The following is an 8961-nucleotide window of genomic DNA, read 5'->3' as shown; positions in this document are numbered from 1 at the left end:
GCTCATTATTTTTTTGTTTGGGAAAGAACTGTCGAAATACAAGCGTGCATTTGGATATTTGCAGGAAACCTTTTGTGACACCACTCTTTAAAACAGCTACGTCGACACGAATCTTATTAAGCTGCCGGCTAGCCATTAGTCAGACCGTGAGAAATGTTTGCTCCTCTTTTCAAATGTTACCCTCTTTTATGTCAGTAATTACTGGATGCAAAACTATGAGCAGTAATATTGTCCAAACGGAAACCATCGAGTGTAAGAAAAAAACAAACTTCGGTATATTAGAATGCAGTGAGTTGTCCTCTCAAAGACTACAAAAGTCCACCTGGATTAAATTATTAAAAATGTTGGATTGTTTAAATTTTAATAGTGAGTGAGAAGGTGAGGACATGCATCATTTCGTTCCTGGTCCCAGAGGAGCTTTGGGAGCGGGGGGCAAACATTTTGACTTTATAAACTGGAACTAATTTAATTCCCTTGCATTCTTACTGTGGGACACAGAACCCTGTAACCTTGATAAATATTTAATGATTCCGTTCAGATATATTGGTGAACTTGGTGTGCCAGAACTCGTTGTTAGAGTCAAATATTACTGAAATAAGCTGAATTTATTTGTTGACTGCAGAGAGAGAAAATAAAATAAATGTAATATGTCTAACGTTGCTGTAATATCAAGCTATAATCAGTTTTAAGTATGCGTTACCTGGAGAATGTAGATTTTGACCTGGACTCTGAATAACTGAGGTTGAAAGCTTTAAAAATGGTAGAAAAGAGCACAAAAAAAAAAAAAAAAAAAAAACAAGAGAAAGAGCACATTGATATATTCCAATCAACCTTCCTGTCATCAGACTAACATTTTCACCCCTCTCATTTCTAATTCTCTTGATGAACTTCAGATTTGTCTAAATCTACAGGGGAAAAAAAGACTTTATACATTTTTTTTTAACTTTTTGCTTCTTTTATCTAAGCTAACAAAAAAGCTAACTTTGTTCAGTAAAAGTATTCCAGCCCAAACCCTAACATGGTCGCACTTACATGTGATGTTTTCACTATTCACTGCTCAGGGACAATCAACCCGAATAATGGTTTATCTTTAATGAAATCCACATGTAGCAAAAGGCATAGTAAACAACTAACTTTTTTCTGTTAAATTAGTATAAATCTTTATTGAAAAGGCTAATTTACTACAATTTCACAAGTCTGGGTTAAACTTGTTCATCTGTTATTCAAATGTAAAATATTTAAAGTTATCAATCCAGAATTGGACTGAAATGTTCTACACTACAGTGATAACAGATTAAGAACTAGAATTGTGAAATTTTAATGCTGATTATATATAAAAAAAAAAACTAAAGCAGTTTTTGTTTTGTTTTTTATCTTCAGAATCTTTAAAATATAGCTTCCTGTGCTAGATCTTTTAATAGACCTCTAACAATATCCCCCAAAAACATAATCGTTTCTTGTATAACTTTTTTTTTAAAACCTCTCCTTTGCACCCACTGGCTCACCTTCTCCCTGTAAACTAGTTTAGATTCTGTGGTTTGGACTTTTTTAAAAACTAATGGCACAACCTCAAAAACTATTCCTTCATCAGACAAGATGACATTTGCTGGTCATCTATATTACAGCTTTCATCATCATGGGAGTATTTTGCTTGCTGTCGGACTTTGGTTAACATACACAACACACAACAATACACAACAAATTGTTTTACTTAACATAAGCTTCCTCATTAGCTTTTTATCTTGTCCTTATCAAGCAGTTTTCATGTCTTTCTATCTCAGACATAAATATTTGACCATAACTTTACAGTATATTTACCTTCCAACATTTATTTTTACAAGCACCTGCACTTTTTCCAGTTTTTTAAGGAGCTTCTAAGTTGACACCCAGTTTATCTTAGTCCACCTCATTCACATTCTGCAGCTGGCTTTCTTCACACCTGGACAACCCAAGCCTCTATCTCCATTCCTTATAATATGCGTGGGCAGCAGGCAGAAAATATACTTTGGCTTGCAAGTCCGAAAGCTTGTCTGGGACATAATGAAGCAGAGAACATCCTTAAGCCTCCCAGTTACCAGTCCTGAGCATTTCCCTCTATCTGAGCCATATGTTGTCCCACACAGCCCAATGTCAATTCAGCTGTTACATCTGTCCAGGCCCTCCAAATCTGCTTAATGCTATAAGCAGGCAGCTGGAATAAGCCATGGGGACATGCAAAAGATGAAGCCCTGTAGAAATTCAAAATGTGTTTTTATTCTATTTATTTTTTTTTTTCCTGAAATGAATGAGTAAAGCTTAATTTGAAGAATATAAAAGGTCAAAATGATCAGTTTCAATATTTTCTGAATATCGCTGCAACATTAACAGTTGCTTTGCCAATGGGCTAAATCAGAAGTAAGAAAATCCATCAATGTGATGAACGTTTAGGAAACTTAGGAGGAAGCCGAGAAGATAAGGGCGATGACTTTAATAGTAGACTAATCCAATTACAGCTATTCCATTTCATTAAATTACAAAATTTCACTTTAATAAGGTGTTATTAAGGGAGGGCTCACAGCACGGCTGGGTTTCTATGGATACAGCCAGAAACCCAGAAGTGAATGAAACACAGAGTGAAAAATAACGCCCACGCTCACAACACAGTGACAGGACTTCAAAATAGTTCCCCCATCAACTGGCAAGAATTTGTCAGGCAGAGAAAACAGGAGTCGTGCTAGTCAGCCCCATAAAATATGTTTATGTTACTGGCAGAGAGGTAGAGAGTGAAATTTAACGGAACTTTCATGCTGCCCATCTCCTAACAAAATAAGGACATTTCATTCTAATTTTATTCAGAGTTTAATCATCTGTGACTTTAAAAGGACCCAATGAATAGAGAAGCTATGCTTGCGGACATTATTTTTGACATATATCACAGTTGATCCCAGGAGGCAGAGTTGCTGTCTTAACTTCTGATTTATTTGTTTTTCAATAAGACTAGACTGCAAAAGCTACCCATACCCTAAACTGCCTGTCTGCTTTTACACCTCCCATGTTAAATTATTCAAAGTCAACACAAGAAAACCAAGTAGCACGAACCTAAATGTAAAGATTGCAATTTCAGTGGGATAAAACGAAGCCTATTAAGATTAGATGTTCAGTATCATTCTCAAATTATTTCTTAATCTTTCTGCAAGAGAAATCTGCCTGCGGCGGGAGGGTATGTTTTAGTATCAAGGAGTCACTGACAGAATGTGCACAGCATACTTCTGTGGTGGGAGTGATGAAACTGTTATTTTAAAAAAATAGAAAAAAAAAAAACAAATTTGAGGTGTAAGGTGGATGTCGGCAGAAAATCAAAAGTGAAACAAGCTTAGAATGTTTACACACAGATAATTTGTATGAAGCAGTTTCCCCCAGCGTCTAACACATATTGCACATTATAGCAAAGAAAACTGCTGGTAGAAGCTACAAATAATTTCCTTATAGCCTCAGACTATCTGCTTGTTTCTTTACTTTTTCTATCACAATAAAAATGTACACACTAAAGGAGCTTAAATATATTATTTGGTAATAAAATTAAAAAAACTAAGTTTAAGTCATTTGATGTATTTTAATAATTTCATTCAAATAATAAATCTCCTTCATGTCCCAAAATTGGTTTGGAGATCCACAGAGTTATCAGTGTTTTATTCATATACTTTATTTGGATGTTTTGCCATGCAATATATTTTCATTTTTACGCAGATGACACTAAGCTACATAGTAGTAATAGAAAACAATATGATTATAAATAGATCAGATTGGGATCCATTGGAATAAATTGGATCGAACTTTCAAGACAGAACTGTTCTAGAAATAGCTGTATGTTGGACATGTTTGTCTTTAAAAATGCACCGCTATGATGTATGTTATCAGTAGGCAACATCCCAGAAAAAGAAAATGTGTTGAATTAAACACATAATACTTATATAGAACCCAATAAAATTTGGTGAAAGTGAGTTTGAGTTATTTAATTTCCTGTTGGAAATGTTACATGCATAACAGCTTCCATCTGAAGATGATGTTTAACTACAATATATTTTTGAGGTAAAATATGGTTTAACAGCAGATACAAAGCTGTGAGACAGGACCAAATGTGCTGCATTAACCAAAATCCAAACCGTTTTTGCCAGTCACCCAGCAGCCTGATTCAGAACCAAAAGGTAGGAAATCACTTTTTTCTTTTATCAGATTTCCTTTTCCCAAACTCAGGTCTTTAGGTCATAGAACTCAGCATTCTAGGTTGCTGTACTCTTTATTTTCACTCTGCCGCAAATATGGTAGAAAGCTAAATCTTTACTCAGTGTAGATAATATTCGTAATGTTCATTTCCAACTCCAAAAAAATTGCTGGAGCAGTCAGAGAAGAAAGTCATTTTATCCAGGTCAAGTCTTGGAGGGACATATCCAAGCCTAGCTTCTCAACCATTACAGATATAACAGTAGTTGTCCAAAGACCAGGAAGCACACAATGTGTACCAATTCATTCACTAGAGTAAGCAATTTTGACTTTGTCCTTTGACTTTAAAATAGTTTTCTAAAGGTTTTAGAAACTAAATATATATATATATATATATATATATATATATATATATATATATATATATATATATATATATATATATATATATATATATCATCACTTTTGACATATGGCAGCATTTGAAGTCTCACTTAAATTTTTCTTAAAATAAGGCAGTTCTTCCTAAAGGAATCAAAAGTGTGAAACATAACATACACCCACTTTCACAAAGCCCATAGAAAAGGTTGCCATCTGTAAATCTTTGCAAAAATAAACAAAACACAAAGTGTAATAAAACATGAATTGTGGAAGTGCATTCTAAGCTGTCAGATGACAAAGAATAACCTAACAGTGTTTCTTACCTCTCAGGCAAACCCCATGAGAGGCACTGAAGTAAGTGTCAAGATTGTGCAGAAGAGCTGGCAATATGGGGAACAACATACGCTGAATGAGCTTTTTCACGTTTAAACAACTATGGGATCTTCCCTCCTCTGCTGAACTTTTTTTCCCGTTCACACTCAAATGAACTTTGTTAGTTTAAGATGTGTCAACAGTTTTACCAAAGCAGCATGACTAAAGCCGTTCTGGGAGAAGCAGTGAGCCGGTAGTGGAAAGCAATCTGCAGCAATGTTGCATGAAATCAGATATAACTTCCTGACAACACCTCTCTCCATCGTTTTAACTCACCTCAGAGTGCATGCAAACAATAATCCAGATACATTGAATTATTACAGGAGGAGTTTAGGAGCATGCCATTTATCAGTATTGTCATTTGTACACTAGCTAATCTTTGTAAAGTTTGAGGGCCACAGAATAACAGGGTACAAGCAACATCAATCTGTCACTGTCTCTGAACCCCTGCTCCTCTGGCAAAGATTCAGGCAGTGAATTAATCAAAGGAACCGTTATTGCCAAATTACTGACATGGGTTCAAAGATAAATGTCTCCGGGCTGACGCCAACTGACAGTTCCAAGAGTGATTAATTTTACTCTAGTTCCATGATTGGCAGACTCAGAAGGTAGAGCATCATCATCATGCCTTATATAATCACATGGTACTCCTTTTAAAAGCACCAGCCTGTTTTGGCAACATTTTACGAGAAGATTTTAGCCGACCCACAGGGGTCAGCAGGAAAGCAGTTAAAGTCTCAATTTAAACCGGTGACAGGATGGAGTTATATGTGGTCACTTTCCTATCAAATGTAATAAAGGAAGAAAACAGAGAAAAGCCCAAGGTTTCCCTTTTTTGCAACCAGAGCCTCATAAACCTCCGGCAGGCAATAATACTGTTATATTTTCATAACATGGAAAGACCTTCTGTGGCTTTACCTTAGAGATTTACTTTGATATTAGTGCACTGTTGGATGCGTTTGTAACCAGCCCACGAAATGTCAGTGTTGTAACTCACTTTCGATGCAATATTGCAGCTTAGGAAGTCTAGCTTTTACATGTGTTTCTGAGATATTCACATCACTAAAATCAGTGAGAACTGAAAATAACATTATTACCCTTTTGTATGTGGTTCTTATCTGATATCAGTCAGCAGAGGCAAGCTAGATCAACAAATCCATTATCTGGTGTTCATGTTTATCACATTTTTAAAGTTGCAGCAGGGTCATCGTTGTCATAGAAACAGCTGCTATGAAAAAAAGGTTAAATTGTTGGTGAACTTGGTAGGATGCACCGAGTAAAAAGAGTCATCATTATGAGAGATATCGGCAGCACAAGCACAGAGGGGAGTGCTGCTTCTTTTGTTTGCTTAAAAGGAATGGCCTTACAAATTAATGTGCAGTGGGGCTTACAAATTCTCCTCCTCTGTATGAAAAAGGACAGCAAATATGGTAAGGCCCATGGACAATATCAGGTCTAGGCAATATAATGTTCTCAGAAAAGGGATTTAGATACATTCCTGCATAGCAATAAAACTCTATGACAGAATTGAATTTTCAAAGCATAGAATTGGTTTGTAGCTGCAGCAAAGTGCAATCATCTTGTCTTCCTTCAGAAATGAGTCCTGTCTGCCCAAGCTGGAGTGAAGGTTTACTCTGATGTCCTCTTACTTAAAGGGGAACACCGTTTTTTTTTTTTTTTTTACATTGGTCCCTTGATTTTACGTTATTACATCATGTTCTACTCACGCATATGAGTTTTGTGTCATTTGGAGCTGTTCTGAAGATATTCGGTTAGGTTATATCCAAGTTAAGTCTTCCTATGGGCAACTTGTTGAAGGCAAAAACTGAACTGTTCATAATTTATTATTTATGGTACGCCAGCATTCAGAACATGTAGGCGAATCACTGTCTCCCAGACATCCGCGGTTATATTTTTTATATTTATATATTTTTTAAAACAAAGCGGAGTGTGTATGATGTCATCCTCGTGCGCCGGCTACCATTCATTCATCCTGTCCGCTGAACTGCTGCTAGTTTTACTCACATGCCTGTAAGATGTAGTGCTACTACCACAGATGATCTCGCTCTTGAAATGGAATTTAAAGATTCAGATTAGCTAGCCGAATGTATAGAAGGGGTAGAGCTTAGCCACCTGTGGCTCGGGCTGCATGTCACAACTCCAGTCCGGCACTCGGATGACGTCATACTGTACTTGAGCCGCTTTGTTTTTAAAAAATAGAAATATAAAAAATATAACCGTTCAGTTTGTGCCTTCAACTCCTTGCCCATAGGAAGACGTTACTTGGATATAACCTAACGGAATATTTTCAGAACAGCTCCAAATGACACAAAACCCATATGGGTGAGTAGAACATAAAATCATAACGTAATAATAACGTAAAATCAAGGTGCCAATGTAAAGAAAAAAACGGTGTTCCCCTTTAAGGATTGCACATTAGCATTCCCTCTGACCTGGGAAAGCTTCAGGGCACCCCCTACAGTGGTCACAATCTCTAAGATGTTGGCTTGGTTTTAATTAGCGTTCAGTTCGATGTTACAGTGACTTGACAGGGAGAAATAATACATACAATCCAAAATAAATACATTCCCCTGTATTTTTTCGAAGGAGAGTACAAAGCATTGTTTTAAATATCTAAATGTTTTTATTTCACCATGGTTTATGCACACAGTACTATAACCTTTTTCAATAACTTCACTGTTTCTTATTAGGGTAGTATTTGTTTGAACAACACAAGGTACATCATTGTTAAGTAGAAGAGACCCTACATTGAAGTAAAAAGGGAAAAATAAAAAATTAATTTTTGAAGTGTGGAGTGTATTTATTTTCACCTCAGCTAGACCACTATTTAAGAGCAGCATTGCAGTGATTTTTGGCTCCCAGTTTTGCTAATTTAGAAACTAAAATTGGCCCATCATTTTTCTTAAAAATGGCTCCAGTTTAGTGACTTTAGATAAAGTTTCTCTGAACGTCAGTTTTCAGGTCTATTGGAGATTTTCAATTGAACTTAGGTCCAGATTGTGATAGGGCCACCCCATTATATCAATATATAAACCATTACATGCACGTTTAATTCATTTTTCTCAATATTTCTCAATTCCTGTGTGGCTCTGTGTTTAGTTCCCTTCCTGCCCTGTGTTTAGATCCATTTTGCAATCTTACAGGATCAGTTTGTCTCTTCTGCATAAAACAAGGTTTTACCACAGGTAAATTATGATCAGGTTGAAGTGTAGTGCTAGTTTTCAGCCATATATTTATTTTGAGATTTTGGGCAAAACATTTAACTTCCTTTAGTCTTAGCTGACCAGAATGACTTCTCTCTCAATTTTGGGTTTTTAGGTTTTGTGACAATCAGTGGGTTTCTTTGAACAAAGCTTTGTTTCCGCAACCTTCCAGAGCAAGGTGATTGTCATGTACTCTCTCTTTGTTCCCCAAAGTCTTTATAAAACCTCCTTCCATTGATAACAATGGTTCTCATCAGGGTCAAAAAAACTTTAAAAAAAACAAACAGCTGGGAGTTCTTTCGACAGCTAGACACACTCTATGCTCTAGTGCCGCTGTAGAAGTGTGTCTGAAGTGACTGCTGAGTCACTTGGCAAATTTTAACTCAAAACAAAGGATCTGCAAGACAGTTGTCTTCAAAACTGGCAGTGGTAGAGCAAAATAAGAAAAAAGAATCCAAATAACTGAGGTGACTTTTAAATATGGCTCATTTTCTGTTTTGAATTAAAGGCTATATATTTCTATAAGAAAATCATCTAAGAAAAGAAAACTTAAGAAATCTGAAACAACTGAAATGTTCTTAAATAGATGGAATAAGAACAGTAACTATGAAGACAAAATTTCATAAGATTGCTTATAACATTGCATTACACATAATCTGTCATTTTTCTAATCAGGGTTATTAGCTTCACAGTAAAGATTAAAAGAGGAGAGTAAATATATATATATATATATATATATATATATATATATATATATATATATATATATATATATATATATATA

This window comes from Cyprinodon variegatus, unplaced genomic scaffold (genome assembly GCF_000732505.1).
Source record: "Cyprinodon variegatus isolate N-32 unplaced genomic scaffold, C_variegatus-1.0 Scaffold826, whole genome shotgun sequence".
NCBI lineage: Eukaryota > Metazoa > Chordata > Actinopteri > Cyprinodontiformes > Cyprinodontidae > Cyprinodon > Cyprinodon variegatus.
Note: the sequence above shows the minus strand (reverse complement) of the source record.